The sequence below is a fragment of the Peromyscus leucopus genome, chromosome 5 (assembly GCF_004664715.2).
Source record: "Peromyscus leucopus breed LL Stock chromosome 5, UCI_PerLeu_2.1, whole genome shotgun sequence".
Lineage (NCBI taxonomy): Eukaryota > Metazoa > Chordata > Mammalia > Rodentia > Cricetidae > Peromyscus > Peromyscus leucopus.
Window position 1 is genome coordinate 117,384,919 of NC_051067.1, and position 21,915 is coordinate 117,406,833.

Consider the following 21,915-nt stretch of genomic DNA (forward strand, 5'->3'; position numbering starts at 1 on the left):
GCTGGAGTTGCAAGCAGTTGTGAGCTGCCAGATGTGGGTGCTGGGAACTGAACTTGGGTCTTCTGCAAGAACAGCAAGTACTTTTATCCACTGAGTCATGTCTCTAGACTCTCATTGCCTATTTTTTATGGCTGAGTTGAAAATTCACTGTTCAGACCGTTTGTGATTTTTGAAAACTTTTTTTTTGAAAAGGGGACCTGGCAGCTGCCGCTTAGTAGGGAAAGTGTTTGCCGTGCAAGCATGAGGACCCGAGTTCGGATCCGACATCTATGGGCAAAGCTTCCAGGTGTAGGGGGGTGTTCCTGTCCTCCCAGAGCTGAGGGGATCTCTGGGGTTCAGCCAGTCTTGTGGAATCTGAGAGCTCCAGATTCAGTGACAGACTTTGCCTCAAAAAAATTAGAGAGCAGCAGACAGACATGGTGTCACACACCTTTATTCCCAGCACTCAGGAGGTAGAGTCAGGCAGATCTCTGTGAGTTCGAGGCTGGCCTGGTCTACTGAGAGTTCCAGGACAGCCAGGGCTACACAGAGAAACCCTGTCTCAAAAGCAACAACCAAAAAAAAAAAAAATTTAGAGAGCAACAGAGGAAGACAACTGACATAGACTTCTGGTCTTTGGTGTTTTATACACACACACACACACACACACACACACACACACACACACACACACACTTCTGACCCATATCATGGCTTTGGAAACTTTTGGTTGTCCATCAGCATTTTCACACTGGGGAAATTTCTGATTCCACCTAGCCACCCTACACACATTGTTCAGAGCAGACCAGTTCTCCCTGGCTTTCTTTCTGCTTTGCTTTTGCTCTGTACCATCTCCATCCCTGGAGGCGAGACAGTTATGATGGCAGGTGTGAACCTGTTTCTAGGATATTGGAAAGGCCATTTGATGAGGTTGAGGCTGGTACAATGACAATGGGACACCTCTGTATTCAGTCCAGAGATGGAGACAGGGAGGACCAAGTCCCCAGCCAACCTGCTGAATGGTAAATGGCGGTGGCATCCAGGCACCTGAGACTCTTGGAGCCAGTTTTGATTAGGGTGATTATAGAGTCAAGGGTAGAGAGGTGGGTCAGTTCTTCAAGGAATTTATGGTGACGCTAGAATAGTATAGCAGCACAGTGCTTATTTTTTTTTCCCTCCAGTTTACATGAATAAGAAACCCTGTGTGTAGTTCCCTGCCAAAAGAAGCATGGCTTCCACAGAACTCATTTGTGGCAGATGCTACTCAACTATAAGTGGAAATGCACACTTAACAAGACGATGCGATCTTTTCATTGACAGCTGCCAAGAAGGTGCCGGAGTTCTTGCCTGCAGAAAGAGATATCCTAGATCAGTTCTGTCAAGGGCCATGTTAGGGAAGCAGAATCAGTGTCTGGGATGCACCTCAGTTTCCAGCTTTCCTCAGCCCAGAGCAAGGAAATGGACCAGGGACTGATGGATAAGGATGCAAAAGGAGGCAACTTATTAAAAAGGGGGAAAGGTACCCCTGAGGGTGGCCTTGGCCTAGTGAGCTGGGAAAAAGACAGACAGACAGACACTCAAGAGCCCAGCTCTAACACCGGAATTCTCCTTCTCCTGTGTTTGTATATGGTGGGCTTTTTGCACCTGCTGGTTGTTACAAGTAGCCCCGGCTGGGGAGAGTTTCCAATCTTTCTATAGCAATTGGCTTCATTTCTGTTTTTTTTCTCTCTCTCCCTCTCTCCCTCTGTCTCTCTGTTTCCCTCCCTCCCTCTCTCTCACGTGTATTTTATTTGGTGTGTATGAGTGTTTTGCCCGTATGCATGTGAGTGCACTGCACGTATGCCTGGTGCCCATGAATGCCAGAAGTGTGTGTTGAATCCTGGAACTGGAGTTATAAGTGTTTGTGTGAGCCACTGGGTGAGTGTTAGGAACTCAGGGAGCCAGGATCCTCTGCAAGCACAGCGTGCGCTAACCACTGAGCCATCTCTGCAGCTCCTCCCCGTGTTACTCTGGATGCCTCTCTCTCCCACTCCCCTATTATTGTGCCACATCAAAAAGGTCACTGTCCTCACCTTGCTTAGACAAGAGTTCTGAACTGTGACTTCCCGAGGACTACCTACCCAGTGGCAGTGAAACCTCTTAGCTCCGTGAATCCTGGAGCCAGAGGAGACCTGGTGAGCTGGCTGAGTGACTTTGAACTCACTGACTCACCACCAGTTTGAGCAGCCTTCTGTCTTACCCCGTCCTTGGTTGAATAGGAAGTTAGACTAAGAAAAGCATCTGGACCTGGACTATCTAAGAGATATTGTAGCCGGTGGCCTGGGGGCACGCTTTGCATTTAAATGAATTGAGATGTAAATAAGGCGTAGACTCAGCAGCCTCCGGTAGCCAGTGGCTGGCACACTAGGTAGTGCCCACAGTTGGGAACTGCTGAGTAGGAATTGGCTCAGTTTAGGTGCACAGGTTCTTACTTAAATAACTTTTGTGGTAAGGAAACAACAGGAGGCACCCAGATACTCAAACCTGAGCCCTTTTAGTCACGGCTCCCCCCACCCCCAACAAACTCGAGGTTGGGGGTCCCCAGTTGTTCCTTTGTTTGCAGCAGAGAAAGGAGGAAGAGTCTGGCTGTGAAAGTCTCTCTGCCTGATGGGGTCTCTGTGGACAGACTGGGACCTGGGGGCCAGAAAGCCTGGTCTCAGGGGACTCCGTGTCGCAGGTGTTAACTTGATTAGCCAGGCCGACTCCCCGTTAATTGCCTGAAGTGGACAGGACAGTTTCTAATGCTCAGCACAAACCTTAGCCTGGCGAGTCAGCCACTTCTGCCTTAGTGGCTTCCTGAGCAGGCTGCTCTCCGAGATGGAGCTCCTTTTCCCAGGCTTGGTTTTGGATGACAATCTCTTGGGGAGCTGATTGAAACAAAAGGTCCAGCCCTACCCTGCTGCTGTGCATTCTCTCTGTCAGAGTCTTCGGGTGGGGGTTGGAGGTTTCCCTTCTAGCCAGTTCCCAAATATTGCTGAAGCTCTCAGACTTCTGGGGTCACTCTTGGAGCATTCCCTTTGGGCTGCCTCAGTTTCTTCCCTTACAGAGTGGTTCCTTCATGCCCACAGTTAGGCGATGATAGAGACAAAAGTCTGTGATGTAATGTTTACAGCCAGAGTCATTGTAGATACTCAGTAGCTCAGCAGACACTTCACTCTTGAAAATGGGACCTGTCAGGATAGGTTGGTAGTCGAAAATTGGACCTAGCTTACTATTCCACCATTCTATCATGAAATTAATATCATAGCTTTTTAACAACCCAAGAACCTTTCAACTTGAAGTCATCTGGTCCAAGAAGGATAGAGATAATTTCAGCATGAGACTGTTTGGCCCTCTGTTAGCAGCTGTTTCTTCCCTTCTAAAAAAAATTCCCTTCAAAAATTTTTGTGTATATATGTATGTATGTGGATGGGGCATGCCATGATGTAGTGGCCTAAACTAGCCAGAGTGAACAGTAATGAATGAATTCTAAAGAGATGAGTGCTCATGTCTGGCTATTAGACTATTGAGAGGATCAACCCCAAGACATTAGAATATTCCCAGGAGTCAGAGAACAGAACAGCCACTAGATACAGAGGCTAGAAAATGGTCACCTCTGGAATCCTAGCATTCCAGAGGCAGAAATCCCTCTGGAATCTCTGTGAGTTCAAGGCCACATTGGAAACAGCCAGGCATGGTGACTCACGCATTTAATCCCAAGAATTGAGCCTTTAATTCCAGGGAGTGATGGCAGAAAGCAGAAAGGTATATAAGGCGTGAGGACCAGAAACTAGAAGCATGTGGCTGGTTAAGCTTTTGGGCTTTGAGCAGCAGTTCAGCTGAGATCCATTTGGATGAGGACTCAGATGCTTCCAGTCTGAGGAAACAGGATCAGCTGAGGAACTGGCAAGGTGAGGTAGCTGTGGCTTGTTTTGCTTCTCTGATCTTCCAGCATTCACCCCCACCCTACCCCCACCCCCCAAAAAAGAATCTTCCCAGGAACCTCCTGCTTGGAGAAGAAAGGTTTGAGGCCTGAGGCCATCTAGAGGAGGAACTTGTCTCCCATAGAAAAGCGTACCATTCATTAGATGCCCTTGCTGGAGAGACTTGGAGCTGAGAGAATGGCTGACAGGGGACCACACCTTGAGGGACTGTTTAGTTATACATAGCTCTTGCTTTCTATTTAGTGCCCCCTCTCACGGGAGGACCCTCAAGATGGACTTGAGAATACTGGGAGGTTAGGCATGCGTCCCCATGCCTGTCTGAGGCACCCCTCTCTTCACAAGACAGTGTACCTAGACAGAAGCTGCTTATCCACTCCTCTAGAGGTGGAAAATGGGAAAGGTCCTAGTTTGTGTCCGCGACCCAGAGCGCCAGCATCTTCTCCCCATCCCCCTGCCTATAGATATCCACAAAGGGCCTTATTTAGAAGCATTTTGATTTTTATTCTGGTAACAAGGGCGGTTTTTTTTTTTTGTTGTTGTTGTTTTTTTCTTTTTCTCTTTGATGTCCATTGCAATGTGGTCCTCCTCCTGAGATATTGCTGCCTAGACCCTAAGCATCTCCACTTCTCTTCTCCGGTTCTAGTCAGAATTTCCATTCTGATTTTATGATCCAGGAAGGCCGTGAGGGATGTATGAGGTCATCTTGTCCAGCCTCAGCCAGCCTAGGGTTGTTCCCTAATGGTGTAGTCATGTATTTGGTTCAGTGTCATTTCAGATGACTCACCGATGAGGCCAGGAAACTCTTGCTGTGTGGATTTTTGTTTTGTATGAAACAAATCCTCAGAGGCTAGCAGGAGAAGGCTATTAGAGCTAAGTCTGCCCAAAATGATTCCTCACCTCATGATATTCTTCTGATAGTCATTTTTGCTATAAATCTTCATGCAGTGTGGGAGTTGAGTGCACACTGTAAGCAGACCTCGAGACTATTTATCCTAAAATGTAAGAATGGCCCCAAATGAAAATGAATGCTGAGAACTGGCTCAGTCCACCAGCAGTGTACGCACACAGTGACTGCTGTATGTATAAAAAAATCACACACACAGTGCGTGATTTTGCTTATAGGATGCTGGATGTAAAATAGCATCCTGCTCCTGCGTGCCTTGACACCAACCACACTCCCCCCCCCCCAGTGTTCTCATTCTGCTTGCTGTAGAAAAAGATTCTGTCTTCAGTGTCCACTTCCTTTCTGACACTATTGGTCACTGTGAAGAGCCTGGCACAGGGCTACTTATGACTGAGGTACAGAGTCCTGGGCAAGGTTGAAAGAGAAGGAAAAAAGATAAGGAAAGAGATAAGGACAGGATGACACAAAATAGAAGAAAAACGGAAATTGAGGATTGGAGTAGACATTAAAAATAATAAACAAAATGAACAATGTGAAGATGGGGAAGAAGTAAGATGAATGAGAGGGAAAAGGAAAGCACAAGAGATTTGGGATGAGACATGCATACTCTCATCTTAGGTGTTCCCCTCAAGAGATCCTTCTAGATCCTTCCTTTGCTGTAGGATTCCAGTTCCCCAAGTGTAGTTCAAAGGTCAACAATGTCAGCAGCAGCCCCTGGAAATGAAATGCCTCATCTCTGGCCAAATTCCAGATGTCTTTTTTTTTTTTTTTTTTTTTTTTTGGTTTTTTGCTTTTTCAAGACAGAATTTCTCTGTGTAGCCCTGACTATCCTGGAACTCACTCTGTAGACCAGGCTGGCCTCGAACTCAGAGATTTGAGATTCATCTGCCTCTGCCTCCCAAGTGCTGCCATTGAAGGCATGTGCCACCACTGCCCACCATAATGTTGTGTCCAGATCATGGGGACCCCAAAAAGACCACCACAGAGACCGAATTCCACATGCAAAAGCAAAGAGCCTTTATTATCTTCAAGCTCCTGGCTTGGTCTGTACAGCAGTGAGAGCAGAAAGCCCAGAGCCTAGGCAGAGCGGGGGGTGGGGGGGTGGGGGAGTGAGAGGGTGGGGGGGTTGGGAGTTGGGGGGGTGGGGGGGTGGGGGAGTGGTCGTGGGGTGGTGGTTGTATCATAGCAGAGGTTGGGGTGAGGGGATTTCCAGGGCTCAGGACCCTGATTGGCTGACATTTGTCTAGGGGTATAGGGAATGTTTGGAATGATATTTCCTCTTAGATGCAGGCCCCACTGGGTGGGGTCGGCCTATGGCTCTTCCCGGGTCCAGATGTTGCCTGCCGGAAGCTGTGTCTGGGCCTCTAAGCCTGTCATGGCAGCTGTGTGGTTAAGCTGGTTTGGGGCACCTCTACAATGTCTTGAGTCCAAGAACTACTGGGCAGCAGAAGCCCCAGCTCTGCCTGCTCAGGTTTGAGAACCATTGCTGTTTTGTATTTGAATGACTCCAGCTGCAGTTAGGAGCCATCTCTATTTCTAGAGGATGCTACCCCTACTCTCTGCTTTTCCTCCCCGTAACCATCTTTCTAAGGAAGAGAAAAACATTCTCTCCTGCCAGGAGAGGAGCATCACTTTGGAACATCCCCCAGGAAGGCAGAAATAGACCTTTTCTCCTGTGGCCTTCTGATGTGGAGAACATACAATGTCTTTCCCTGGGCAACAAGGGCCTGAGCCTAGAGTTATATATTGTACTTTTCTTCATGTGTCCCCAGTTAGCACATCATGGCTGACAGGAGACTAAGGACCATTAAAGAGTTTATTTTTCATCTTTATTTTGTCATTTAAAACAAATTTTTCCAACAAGAGCACCAAGGACATAAAAGGTTTTATGCTGAACAGCCACCCAAATTAGCAGTTATATTTCGATCCTCTTCTCTCCATCCTGGTGTCCTCTCTCGCAGTGCTCAGGAAACCAAAGTTGCTTTAAGCAGATCCTGGCCATATGCACCCACTATGTTCTGGTGGGTTCCTAACATAATTTTCATTTAAAGTAAAAGTCACTGCAGCTCATCAAGTCACACTTTGAGCTAAAAGGTCGCAGCTTATCCAAAGGGGAAAATCAAAAGTCTAAAAGTCCTCTTTCATTTTCAGCATGGGCTATAGTTGTTCAAGGGTTTGTTGTATTGCACACTGATAAATATTTATCACGGTTAAGTGAACAATCATTTGGAGACAGATACCAGTTTATGATGCCGCTTCTCTTGGCGTCCTAATTGTGCCTCGGCCTTGCCGTTTTATGTTTTATCGGAATATGCAGACGTATACTTTATGAGGTTGGGTAATGAAGAGCGAGAGACCCCAATAAACATATTTGCTAAGAGTAATGGTTATCTACAACTCAGCAACCCGGGGTTAGCATCGCCTGTATTACACAATACGAGGCAAGCAGTTCATAGCTCAATTAGACCTTACTTGCTTCATTTTTAGGCATTATGTTATTCTAAATTAACACTATATTTCATATTCTCCAGGTCTAACTATTAACCAGATTTTGGAACCTTCAGGGTTTATTATTTAGTAATCCCTGAAGCTCTCAAGCAGGCATTTTTTTTTTTTTAAATTCCTGCATTAGAAGAGATTAAAAATTAGCTGGAATAGCCTGTTAAATAGCTGGCTCTCTGTCCTTTGCTAATTGTGCCTGAGAATGAAAAGAGAAAATGCAAGCGAGGTCAGATGGGGATGTGCCAACGAACTTGCCACCTGCTCATTGTCTGCTGAAATTGGGGTTATTTAAATTAGTAAATAATTGTGAAATCTCCATAGAGTGTCACAGAGCGTACAAATCAAGTACACAGACTGGGAATTGTTCTCTTTCCCCTTTATATTTAAGTTTTCAGCAATAGGAACACATTTTGAATGTAAGTATAAAGGTGAGATATAATGTAAAATATAAAATGGAAAATAGAATTATAAAGTGAAAAGTGGCCATACATGCAAATGTTTCCAAAACAGTGACTAAATTAGCCCTAGAAAGCACACTTTTAAACATTAAAAAAAATGTAATATATTACTCTGTGTGTATGGTGTGTGGTGTGTGTGTGTTGTGTGTGCACATGCCTGTGCACATGCCCCAGCACATGTGATAATCAGGGGACAACTTTGGGGAGTCAGTTCTCTCCTTCCACCATATGAATTCTGGGGACCAAAGTGAAATCATTAGGCAAGTGCTTTTAACCAGTAAACTACCTGGCTGGCTCTAGAAGACACTTTCATGTCTTGTCTTATCTCCATCCTTGCTTGTTAATCAGATGTAGGAATATTTTTCTCCCCAAACATCTCAGTTCATAAAGATCATTTCAGATGGGTGGTTCTGTCACTTGCTGTTTTTCTTAAGTGGAGGTTCTAATAAACTTGGCTTTCTTCAGGTCTCTGTCTGTGAACTCAACCTCTGTATTTTCTTCCCTTTTTGAATATTAAATAGTCATATTCAGAAACTAGCAGTGTCTGCCTTGGTTACCTAACAACCCATCACCTGTGCTTTGCTCAACGATTCCCTCCCCTGCTGGTCCTGCTTGTACTCCCTGTCCATTCTCCTCTCTCTAGCCTTCTGTTCTGGGGACATTCTTTCCCTTGACAAATACCTAGAGACAGTTCTGTTGGTCTAAGAGGCAGAGTAAGCAAGTGCTACTGGCATCCAGGATGGGGAGGTCAGGGAGACTGTCCTATATCCCATAATGCACAGGACAGACTGCCATCAGGTTCCCACCAGTCCCAATTGTCTGTAGTGACCCGACTGAAAAGGTCTGTTGCCACGTGGAGCCATTGGGCCTTTACCAAACTCTGCTTGACACATGAGCTACTGCCTGCTTGCCCTGCGTTTCGTTTTCTAGTCCCTGCTGCTGATGTCCCAGGCACTCTATGTAGCTCAGTTGGTAAACTGCCTGGCATGCAAAAAGCACCAGGTTTGGTCCAAAGCACTGCATAAAACCAGGCATGGTGGTGCACACTTATAATCTCACCCTCAGGAGTCAAAGGCAGGAGGAGCAGAAGTTCAAGGTCATTCATTCTTGGCTATGTAGCCAGTTTGAAGCTAGTCTGTGCTACATGAGGGAGCAGAGAAAGAGACAGAGATGGGGAGAGACAGACACAGACACACAGGAGGAGAGAGAGAGAGAGAGAGAGAGAGAGAGAGAGAGAGAGAGAGAGAGAGAGAGAGAAAGAGAGAGAGAAAGAGAGAGAGAGAGAGCTTTGCCAAGTCCTAAACTGACCTGTTGCACTTTTTCTGTCTTTCTTGGAAAGATCATCTTTAAGCAGACTTAGCTAAGCACCCTTGGGCCCTGTTCTCAGCTGACCCTTGATCTTACCCCTTTGTCAGCGTGGAATCTTCATAGCCCAGTTTTTGTGGTTTTTGTTTGTATAGAGTATCTTTCTATAGATCCCGTGCTAGCCTGGAATTCACAGAGACATACACTGCTTCCGCCTGGGATTAAAGGTGTGGGCCGCCACGCCTGGCTGTCCAGTCTAAGGCAGTGTAAATAGAACCCATCTACTCTTGGCTGCCCCTGGCATAGCTGCAGCAAGTCTGGCGAAGTTTTATTATGATGAATTCCTTTACCCTTGATGTCCCCTCCTAGTGACCTTGTACCCACTGCCTGCTGCACCTCCAGCTTTTTAAAATAAATCCCCTGACGCCTTTACCCTGTTCAGGATTGTGCCCCGACTCTCTTCCCATCTGAGGTAGTCCTGACCTACACTGCTGTAATCCAGAATGAAATCTCTCTTACCATTTTAAAATGTGTCAGGATATTTCTTTCCTGCTTCCCTTCCCAGCAGGTGGCAACTCCATCAGTCTGGGGTCAGATAGATCGTGCCATGGCATTGGCATACAAATAAAATAAGGCTGTTGGATAAAAATGTAGACACATTAGTAGAAACAGGATACAGACACCAGTGCACTCAGCCCCAAACTCAAAAGGATGCTCCTAGCCTGGTCTGTTGTCTTCCCCCTCCACCTCAGCCTTTTCTTGTCCCAGCCTGGTTGCATGTATGAATAAACTTCTACCATTAAGTCCTTGAATTATTTAGGCGCTGCTAGTGAGTCAGAATATGCCTTACAGTAGGATGTATTGGATATGCGGATGCCTTCAGAGCACCCGTCAGCTTATCCAGGATGGTTTGACGTTATCGCGCAGCCTTACATCAATACCCAGGGATTTTCAAATGTCGCAGGTGCTTTGAGCCTTTGTGTTCAGGTTTCCATCGACATCATCCATTTGTGAAGCCTGGCCCAGTCTGTGTATCCAACACTGTCCCTCGACCCCCTTTGAGGATCTCCGCTGAGCTGACATATTTGATATATCTTCACTAATGGGTTCTGACTTCATACAAAGTATTAATGACTTCTTTTTTGAAAGTGAGAGTGCTTTGAATACAAGTCTTTATTGCCTTGGAAGTTCATAAAAGCAAAAGCGACATGTTTCCCCTGGTGTTTAGACAATGAGGGAATAACTGTTTACCAGGGTCATAGAGATCCTGTTGTGTTTCTGTGGTCTGTGGTGCCAAACTTCACACCTTCTGGTGGGCAGAGACCACACATGGCTCTCTCTGTCTTGTTTCTGGAGAACACTCTTTCCCTGGAAGAGTCTTACAGAGGTTTGGTTCTCTTTTATTTCTTCAAACCAGTTTTATCCCATGATGAGATGAAAGGGGGAAACCCTTCTTGTTTTCTGAAGCCCCGGAGAGGCTTGGAGGGTTCTCACTGGATCTTTGCTGCAACCCTCTGGGAAAGAGTTGTGATGGGTTCTCAGTCAGGAGAGAAGGAAACCCGCATGCCAAGATGAAAGTGTGGTTGAACTTGACCTTTGCACTTGCCTGCAGGGCTCGGCATAGATCCCTCTCGAAGTCACAGTGAATAGAGGACAAATGGGTTTTTATCATCTGAGAATTTTTAATCCTTGAGAGCGTCTGGCTAAGGAATCTTTAGCTAGGCAATTGTTAATACACCTTTAACCCCAGTACTCAGGAGGCAGAGGCAGGCAGATAGCTATGAGTTCAAGGCCAGCCTGGTCTACAGAATAAGCTCCAGGACAGCCAGAGCAAGAGAGTAAGACTCAGCCTTGGAAACAAAACAAAACAAAACAAAACAAAACCTTGCTGATTCCCTCTGGAGGAGGGCTGGTGGAAGTATATTAAAGGTCACCAGAAATCTAAGCAGGCTGGTTCAAAGAGACAGCGCTTTGGATGAATGAACCATGCAAGAACAAATGCAAATATTACATGACAGAAGGCATCCTTTGTCTGGCCCGTTCAAGAGAAAACATGGGTCTTTCAACACCCCATTTCCCCTGGGGATGTGATTCCAGACTCGTCGTGAGGAATTTGCCTGTGGGAGAGTTTGAAAGCACGGCCATATGGACATTCTCTTCTTCATTTTCATCCACTTTCTAGAAGCTCGCCAGGCTTCAAATGGTTCTCCTCCAGAGTTCAGCACAGTGTCTGTGAAAGTGTAGGAAACACACAAGATGAAGTGTGGATATTTATTCCCCTTTTGGGTTCTCAATTCAAAAGCTGACTGCTTTTCAGTGGTTTTTGTTGTTGTTATTTTTTAATAATACAACTTCTCATTAATTTTCTTCTTAGATAATTCTGTACATGTATAGATGTATATGTTCATTCTGACTACTCACCCCCATCCTTTCCCATCTTGATCCCACTCCACACACACACACACACACACACACACACACACACACACACACACACACACACATACTTCCTTCTTACAAGTCCCTTTCTTATATTCATCTCTTTATATTTTGTCTTGTGACCCATTGAGTTTAACCAGAGCCATTTGTGTGACCATGATGTGACCATCTACTGGGTATACGAATAAAGACAATGCCTGCCTCGTCTCCAAAATCTATTAGTAGCCTGTAGCCAGTAGTTCCTCAGGGCAGGGTATAGACCCGTGAGTTCCTCCCTGATCCATGATTGGCTGTTGACAGGTCCAATCTTCGCAGACGCAATGCAGGCAGCCATGGCTGCTCTGAGATGGTGACTGCACTGGCTGCGTCGTTCGTGCCTCAAAGGCAGCATTTCATAGCCTTCCCCCCTCTCCTGGCTCTTACCTTCTCTCAAGCCCCTCTTTTTCTCTGTTCTCTGAGCCCTTAGAGGGTGGTATCGGTGTCCTGTTGAGGGCTAAACACTCAACTATCACTTACTCTGAACTCCTTGGCTGTCTGTGAGTCTGCATTCGTCAGAGTTCATTGCGAAGCAGAGCTTCCCTGATGAAAGCTAGGTATGGCACTTGCCTTTGAACATAAATATCTAGAGGAAGTTTGATGCCATTTTACTGGAGCTGAACAGTTTTGCTAGGTTCCCCTCTAGGGCCAAAGACTTATTTATTTATTTATTTTGTTTATTTATTTATTTTTTTGAGACAGGGTTTCTCTATGTAGTTTTGGTGCCTGTCCTGGAACTCATTCTGTAGACCAGGCTAGCCTCGAACTTGCAAAGATCGGCCTGGCTCTGCCTCCCGAGAATTAAAGGCATGCGCCTTCTTGAACATAGGTTTTTGACTGGGTTTACAGTATTAGGCATGAATTCCCTCCTGTGGAGAGGGCCCTCAACCCCACCAAGACCATACTTCTTCACCATCATCCCCTTCAGTGCGCCTTGCTGTATGTCCTAGGACAGGCCTCTATTCTCATATACTCATAACATAGACTAACCTATGTTCATTGGCCTGGTCTTTGTCTTATCGCTTCTAAGCTCAACTGCACAATTTTTTCCACCTGCCAGCTACACTGTATCTATTTTTTAGTCCCAATCTTCCAGCTAAATAATCTCCAGCTGTGGTGACACTTATGTACTATAATGGTAATACTTGTCTTTGTTTAAAATGTATTTCAAATACTGAGTACTGCTGTAGGGCAGCGGAGATTTGGCTTCCTGCATGGCTATCTGGCCAGGTGTGGAGGTGTTTGGGGTTGTAAAAGAAATGACAGGGAAGGGGTGTAGGCCATTGCTATTGACATTTGTGGGATAATGTTGGGATATTCACTGCATGTTCTGTAACGAATAAGGCAGTCCCCAACCACATAGACTTCTGAGACCAGCCCCCAAACTTGAGAGCATCCCAGAGTTGCTAGAGGCTTCAGTAAGAGACAGCTATCCTAAATTTCTTCTCACTCCTGAAGACCCTCTCTTGTATTGCTTAGTTTGAACTGTCAACTTAGCCTATGGGTGTGTCTAAGGGGAGCAGCTCCATTATCAATTGACCCAGTCTACTGTGGGCAGCACCATTTCGTGGGCTGGACCCTAAGCTGTGCAAACGTGAAGAACACTAGCAAGCAGTCATCCTGAATACATTTGTTTCTCTCTACTCTTGACTGTTGATGTAACTGTGACTAGCTGCCTGAGTTCCTGCCTTGCCTTTTACTCAAAGTGAGTGGAAGTGTAACCCAAACAAACTCCTTCCTTCCCTAAGTTGCTTTTGATCAGAGTGTTTCTTCACAGCAACAGAGATGAAGCTAGAGCACGTTCCATGGTTTAAGACACTCAGTGTTAAGTCATGCAATACTAAAATCAATCCATTAGAACTTATGCGTTTGAGAAATGGCAATGTCATGAGTTAGGGCTGGGGTCAAAACCTAAGGCCTAGAGACCTGTGGACAGGGTGATTCTGTGCCCAAACTCTGAATGTTACCTTCCTTGCTTCTGCATTTATCCTAAAAAAAAAAAGCCACATGCCTAGTAGCTCCCCCCACACACACTAAAAAAAACAACAATGCCCTTCACTTACTTAGTCTAGGCAAAAACAAGTCTTGGCAGGGAAATGTCAGACAGCACGTCAATTTTGCTCTCTGTTGCTCTGCTGCTCTATCATTGGAAACTCTGTGCATGCCCATAAATTTCACTTTGCTCTGGTTGCAGTCAGCATGGTATATACATGGAACATTAGAAAAACAGTAAATCCAGCCCATTTATTCCCATTAACTAGCAAAAGCATCCTGCGTGGCCATATAAGTACCAGAAATTACTGACATGGCCTTCAAGAGTCTGGAAAGATAGAAGCATATGGCAGAATTCACATGAGAACAGATTGCTTTTTCTCATAAGAATGCCTTGTTAGACGATCAACCTTTGTAGTGTACGGAAGGCACTCTTTGTGGTCCCAGCTTAAGCCCTGTATCACACCACACACTTTTCACCTTCTGTCTCCTTACGCCACTGACTTCTCACGATTTCAGAATGGCCTACTTAAGCCTTGAGGTGGATCCTTCACTTTCCCATAAATTAATAAAACATCTATGACTGTTTCCCAGCCCATCTTAGCAGCTTCAGTCTGTTTCAATATGAGGACCATTAAGACAGGGAATAGATAAAGCAAGCTTCGTCTTTCAAATGCTCTTCCGATGTGAGACAGAATATTATTAATCTCGACTGCCTGCTGCTTTCATTTACCATGTTGCTGCTCGTGGGATTACAGGCAAAGGTTTCATAAGTTTCAGATGAAATATGAATATTTGTTGTCAAAACCACTGTTAAGCTTTGAAAGCCCTGCTAGTATCCATTCCATTTTATTATTCTTAGAGTATTAGCATTATGATATTTATATTCACAGACATTCCTATGTTCTAGGTCCTAGGAAACAAAGCTCTGCCTCCCTCCTGCTCCCACACCTTTTAAGTTCTTTTCTCCTTTCCTTTATGTTTTGCTTTAAATACTCTATTACCTCTTGGAGAATGCCATACAATGCAATTTTATCATATTCACCCCAACCCCTCCCCCTAATTCCTCCCAGGTCCACCCCCACCTTCCTGCCCCCATCAACTGCATGTCACATTTTCTTAATTTATTTAATAACCCATCAACTCCAGTTTGTGCTGCCCATAAACCTCTGGCTGTGGAGCCATCCACTGGGCTGTGGTTGACCCACCAGGAGCCATACACTTAAAGAAAACTGAATCTACCTTCCCCTCGGAATTCATCAACTGTTGGCTTCTAAGTTAGGGGTGGGGGCTCCTGAGCTCCCTCCTACTCCATGATAAATGTCGAGTGGTTTGACATTGTACAGGCATCCACAGCTCCTGTGAGTTCATGGGTGCAGTGTCCTGTCATGTCCAGAAGTCTCTGTTTTGCCTTGGTCCTCCCTACCCCTGCCTCTCACAATCTTTTTGTCCCCTCCTCCTCCTCTATAGTTTCCAGCTTTGGGAAGAGCCTATGCAGATGTTTCAGTGTTTTTGTTTGTTTGTTTGTTTTGCTTTTTTGTTTTTTTTTTTTGACTGTGCATTCCTCAGATTCTTTTATTCTCTACACTTTGACTAATTGTGAGTTTTTGCTTTTACCCTGAGCCAAGAAACTTTGCTGATTTGATCTGAGAGCTGCACTAACCTATGGTTGGAGAGACAGGGATTTAAATGGTAGTTTGATACTGTCTATTTAGCAAAACAACAGTAGTAGATTCACTGCTGGGGCCTGTGAGCTTAAATTCTTTCTTGTTTTACAGGTAGGAAACAGGAAATCAGAGTCAGTGAATGAGTTTCTGCCCATCTTGTCACGTCCATTGCATCTCTGACATGAGTGAGGGCACACAGATGCCCTTGTTTGGGGAGCAGAGTTGCCTGTCTTTCAGCCTAGAGATAGGTCATGGGGAGTTTAGCTGACTTCATCAGATAGTTACATGCACATCCCACCTGGGAGGCTGCTGCCTGCCAAGGAAGGTTCAGGGGGCTAGATCAGAGAGGGCAGAGCCAGGCTGGGAAGGTAGAGTCTTCATGGAAGGCAGCCAAGGTCACATCAGGAAAGGAAAGGAAAACACTTTTTCAGCTGGAGGTACAAAGTTCAGATAGATCAAAAGAAAGAGGGATCAGGTTTTGAGCTGAGAGAACCAAGCATCAGGTGAATTAGGGCTTGGTTAACACAACAGCACAACATAGCCTCATAAACACTTAGCCATCCGTGGAGCCTTGCCCAAGAGCCAAAAGTTCAAAGGCCCACGAGTATACATCAAATATGTTATGGAAGTGGGGAGCTGCAACTCTTTCAAGCAGCTCTGCTGAATTAGCCCAGATGTTTTCAATGTGAGCTCTCCAAATGGCAATGTCTACATTACCTGAGGACTTTTTAGAGATGGGCATTCCAGAACCCACCTACAGTGCATGTGAAGAAGCCCTTCAGGGGATTCTGGAGCAGGGCTGAGTTTGAGATGCTGGAGGCAAGAAGCTAGATGTCCCTGTACTGAGAAATCCTGTCTTGTCTCAGTCTGCATGTGCTGCCATGACAATCTCTGGTTATTTTCTCACAGCTACAGAGGTTGGGGTCCTCGATTAGGGTTCTAGTGTGTTTGTATTCCTGCTCATAGATGGCTGTGCCCCTGTTGTGTCCTTATTGAACGGAGCTCTATTTTCTTTTACCCCAGGCATGAGGACCCTACCCTCATGCTCTAAGTACCTCTATACGCTCCACCTTCTAATACCACCTCTTTGAAGATTTAGGCGTTAGCGTATGAATTTGGAGGTGTGTGTGCATAAATACAGTTAAGATGCACAGCTAAGAACACCCCAGTTTACAGTGTGGACTGTACAGGCTAGAAACACATTAGCCTGGGGGAGCACTGAAACCAGGAAGTGGGTGGGGCCACATCTGCACGCAAGGCCCACCTCCAATTCTGGGAAGGCGCCTCATCATGTCAACATAGATACCACTGTGTTCTATCACCATACTGTTTTTCTTGTTTCATTTCTGAGCTTCCAGTGGCCTGGCCTTAGCCACCCCATGGTCACACTAGCCATAGTTTGAAGAACTACAGGCTGGAAGAGATTCGTCTATGAAAGCGGTTCTCAACCTTCCTAATGCTACGACCCTTTAACACAGTTCCTCATGTTGTCGTGACCCCCCACCATAAAATTATTTCCTTGCTACTTCCTAACTGTAATTTTTCTATGGTTATGAATTGTAATGTAAATATCATATATGCAGGCTATCTGATACATGAACCCCAAGGGGGTCACAACCCACAGGTTGAGAACCACTCATCTAAATGGTGGCACTAGAAAGTGGGTGCTTGATGAGAATTTAGTGGGTGATGTCTGCCCAATGGAAGGGAACAGACAGCACAGCATGCTGAGGTTTGAAGCTTCTTGAATATCAACCGCAATGGACTGTGAAAAGCATCCCTCAGGGCAGAGGGCAGGGCACTGGCACCTTCTAAGGGGCTTCAGTGGATGCTGCAGGAGCAAGCCCACTGTTCCAAGAGGACATGCCATGGAACCCAGGCTCCTTGGTTTGAATCCAGGGTTTGCTAGGTAGAGCTGTGTGACCTTGGGCAAGTGGTTCAGCCTCTCTGTGCATAATCTACTTATCTCAAATGGATCAGTAAAGATAAGGTAGTCTCTCACTCCGGCTGGAGGAGAATGAGGTGGGTCCTGGAATGGAAAGCTCTTGCACCATGTGGAGCCTATGAAAGGCAGATGTGCAGTCATCCTCTGCTAGACGGGCGAGGAGCTAGTGGGAGGCAGTGGGATTTGAACCCTGGTCCTTTCACTCCCCCCATTGCCCATCCTTCCTTCTCTGCACTCCCCGCATTCCCCCTCATCCTCCTGTCTGCTCTGCTTGGGGGACCCTGGGGTCCTAACCTAGCAGATCAGCTTGAGCTCCTGGTGTGAGGCTCCCTCCAGAGTCTCTCCTGAAAGGTTTGTTGAAATTGTAAATCCTTCTGGGTAGACAAGTCCTTCCTCTGGCTGCCCCCAGGCCTCCAGACTTCTCCTGGGGGGAGGGGAGAAGGGGAGCCTGCTGTCCAAAGAAAGAATGCGAGAGTTTATTTAGAATATATTCATTACTGCCAGACTGGAATCTTTAAAAAGATCCAAGTAGACTCAGGGTTTGGGGTACACATTTTCAGAGTGTGTCAGAAAGAGCTGTGTGCACTGGGACACTGACTTCCTCACAGGTGTTCTCTCCATCCTTCCCTGCAGGAGATTGCCAGGAGCTGCTGGGAACCCAGAGCCCTCTCTTAGGATCCCCCATTAGTTTCCTAAGCCCTTACCTTGCTTGGTTCTGGCTTTAGGCACAAATTTGTGCCGTGCAGCAGCCAAGTCAGATACTTGGGGTTTAAAGTAAACAGACAAGAGTCTCAAACTCTCCTTCCTACCGTGACATGCTAGGCTGAGAAGCATCTTAGAGTTGAGACAGGTGGCTGGCACCTTCAGGACTAAGTTCACAAGGGGGTGGCTGTTTTCCCTGGGGCAATGAACTGACCTCTTTGAGCTTCTGTGTCTACATGTGTTGCCTCCTTCCTTAGTATGGGATGATCTGAACCTGGAGATGGGTACCACACAGGGCAACCTATCACAACTCCATCTGTCTGTGGTGAGGGTTAAAGCCAGCTCACCACACCACCCATCTTCCTTCTCTCATGAGTCTGCACATTCCTACCCTTGCTTTGTGTGTGTGTGTGTGTGTGTGTGTGTGTGTGTGAGAGAGAGAGAGAGAGAGAGAGAGAGAGAGAGAGAGAGAGAGAGAGAGAGAGAGAGAGAGAGATTGAGTGCAAGGCCTGCAGAGGCCAAAAGAAGACATAGATCCCCTGGAGCTGATGTTACAGGCAGCTGTGAGCTACCTCATTGGGTGCCAGGAACCACTGGGTTTTCTGAAAGAACTGTATGTGCTCTTAACCACTGGGCCATCCTTCCAGTCATGGCTTTTACCTTTTGTAACTATGACTCAGGATACATGTTAGCACCTACAAGGATAACAAGGCACCGAGGGTCGCTCAACAACTCATTAGACATCCATGGACCGATGCGAGGAGCAGCCCAACTCACTAATATATGTTGCTGCTGTCTGTATAGTTTACAGAACTCTAATCCATAGAAGCTGTTTGAAATTTCTATCGGGAGATGTGCACAAGTGGTTAAAATTAGTCATGCATTCTCGGTCCGTGCTGCAGGAAGGGTGTCCTCACCATGAGAGCGATTATGACATGTTAAAATGGGGTAATAGTAAGCAGACAGTCCAGGAGGCTGCTGGGCGAGCTCTGCAAACGCTCTGTTTGTTTTCTCCCCGTTGACTCTTTTCTATCAGGCCAGACCACTAGTGCATTAACTCGGAAAATAAGCAAGGCTGAACAAGTTCAAAGCTTTGACATTGTGCGCCTTCTCTTCAGGCTGTACCAACTCTTTTATTTCACTTTTAAAAGGCTTCTTCCTCTAAAACACAACCTGCCTGGTTTGGTTTTGTTTTGTTGTCTCTTTTTTCTTTTTGTCCTTTTAAAGAGGGAACCCCTCCCCTCCCCCAAACTAGCAGCCTTCTTCCAGTTCATTCTTCTGTACTGTAGAAGCACAGCATGGCTTCTAAGGTCACTTTTGCATGCTGGAGAGTCAGCTGACTGGTTGATTTAGTCCCTTACTCCCTTTCAGCACAGCAGTGTTTTTTGTGTTAGAGAAAAGCCTGTGATTTTCTTGGATATTAAAACGCCAGGCACTTAGATTTCGCAAAGCGATATTTGCATTCAGTCGGCCAGCCTCTAAAAATGTATGTGGGTTTTTTCATCTGCGAGTGTTTCTCTATGAATATTGTTTACATTTATCAAATATGGCCCTGCCCGTTACTCTATATTCATCATGGCTTCTGGACCTAGCTGACAATCATGGGCTGTATGAAAACAAAACAAAACAAATCTTGGAAGAGTCAAAGTGACTTCTTTTGAGAGGGTGTGGAAACCTGGTGAGTGTGACTATGAAAACGAGCTGTGTTCCCAAGCCAGGGCTGTTGCTGTTTTGCCACTTGTTTATCCTCTGTCAATCCCATGTCTCTGCTTCTTCCGTATTTGTAACCTGAGAGGCATTGGCCTGCTGCTGTTGTCTTGCCTGCAACATCTTGAGAGAGCTTCATAAAAATCTTAAAATAACAGAGAAGGAGATTTGGGTGGGCGGTGATATTATTTGAGACCATCTATGCAAAGCATGTTAAGATTTACTTGCGTAATCTATTCAAGTTCCTTTCTTGTAAGGACTTTGCATAATGCCGCAAATACCAGCCCAGAAAACAAGGCTCTATTCCTGCAATTCTGGTACATTGCTACCAGGTGGCAGTAGTAGTGCATCCTGATTAAGGAAAACTGCCCGCTAAGCCTCATCGCATCGATTCATTTTGACCATGAACCTGATGGATAACAGTTTATTTGTAAGAATACATTAAAAACAAAACAGCTTGACTGGGTAATGGTGGTGCACGCCTTTAATCCCAGCACTTGAGAGGCAGAAACAGGCATGTCTCTGTGAGTTTGAGGCCAGCCAAGGCTACAGAGAGATATCCTGTGTGTGTGTGGAGGGGGGGGGGAATGGGGGGGGGGGACACCAAACCAACCAAACAAAGAAAACAAAAACAAAAAGCACCAAACTTTTCTTGTTAGCACAGTTGGTTCTTCATTAATCTATAAAATATACTGTGTGTGTGTGTGTGTGTGTGTGTGTGTGTGTGTGTGTGTGTTGTATGAATGAGGTGTATGAACTCGTGTGCCCTTGTATACTCAGAGACCAGTGGAAGGCATCAAGTACCCCACTTTTTCACTCTCCACCTTGTTCCCTGGGACAGGCTAGCTCCAGCAACCTAAAACTAGGCTGGTGGACAGCAGACTACCAAGCTATAGGGATTCTCCTGTCTCCACCCTTTCCAGTGCTGGGGTTACAGGTGCCAATCCTGGGCTTCTTGGGTGGCTGCTGGGGATTTGAACTCAAGTTTTCATGCTTGTGCAGAGAACACTGTTGAGCCATTTGCCCAGTCCCCAAGGCACTTCTTCCCCCTGAGACAGGCTCTCACTATGTCACTATGTAGCTGCCTGTCCTGGAACTCACTCTGTAGCCTAGGCTGGCCTCAAACTCACAAAGACCCACCTGCCTCTGCCTCCCGAGTGCTGGAACTAAAGGCATCACTACCACACCACACCTGGCACCAAAATACATTTTTTTAAAAAAAGGATTCAATTTTATTGTCTTATTTTAAGTATATGTGTGTGCACCATGTGTGTGCCCAAAATACACTTTAGAGCTTCCCTGGGTTCTGTCTCTTCTTTTTGAAGCTTTTTACTTCTCTTTCTTAATATTTCCATTTGCCTACTTGGGAGAAGCTGAGGGTAGGAACCATGGGGACTTGTATAAATCCCTAGAAAGACAGATGTACACTAGCTCATGCTCTCTCTCCCTCCCCCCAAACCTGTGTGTGTCTGTGTGTGTCCATGTGTGTCCCTGTGACTTCCCACCAGCAGCTCCAAACAACTACCCAAGGTAGCAGACGTCCTCACTGGGCTTTTTGGAGCAGCTCCCGGTGTTGGCTATTTTGGCGAAGTCTGTGCATCGGCTCTCCCATCTGCCCCACCAGAATGCCCACTCAACAAAAGGGCCTGGCTGCTCTGAATCGCTGGCAGCTGGCATTTTCAAGTTTGCCGGCCTCCTATCCCCATAGTCTGTCGTCTGTCCCTTACATACCTGCAGAGGAGGAAAACAAGGTCAATGTCCACCTCTTGGTTTCTGTAAGCTGATGCGGAGGCTAATGAGGTAAAGCTGACGTCATGTTTGCTGTGGTATCCGGTTAGTCTTGTAAACTATGGTTCAAGGAGGTTAAACAGGTTATCCAGCTGTGGGTAGGCCAGGATTCACACCCTGACCATATACGAATCTTGGATTTGGAGGTGTCTGGCACATCCAGGTAATAATCTATTCCCAAATTAGAGAACAGATAACAGTAACAATGCAGGTGGATGTAGTTCTTCAACAGTGACTGACAGCTGGGATGTATGTCTCTAGCCAGGATCCACTTCAGTGTCCCTTGGTGTCATACCCAGGGGCATCCTTCCACAGGATCACTGTGGTTGAGAGGAACTATGGATCTGTCAGGTGTGGGGCTGTGCTGGGAACCAGTGATGCCTGCTGCACTGAAGAGGTGCTCCGTGTCTCCTAGGAGGAAGGCATCCATGTCTGCTACTGTGATAAAATATCCCCGTGAAAAGCAGCTTAAGGGTGAAAACGGTATAAGTCCAGGTCACCATCTATTATTACAGAGAAGCCAAGGCAG

At 46.0% G+C, this 21,915-nt stretch overlaps 1 protein-coding gene across 1 annotated transcript in view; it reads left to right on the plus strand.

The window, feature by feature from the left end:
• Nucleotides 1-21,915, plus strand: part of Wwox (WW domain containing oxidoreductase) — a 943,055-nt gene that overhangs the window by 503,168 nt on the left and 417,972 nt on the right. The gene's annotated exons all lie outside the window — the stretch shown is intronic.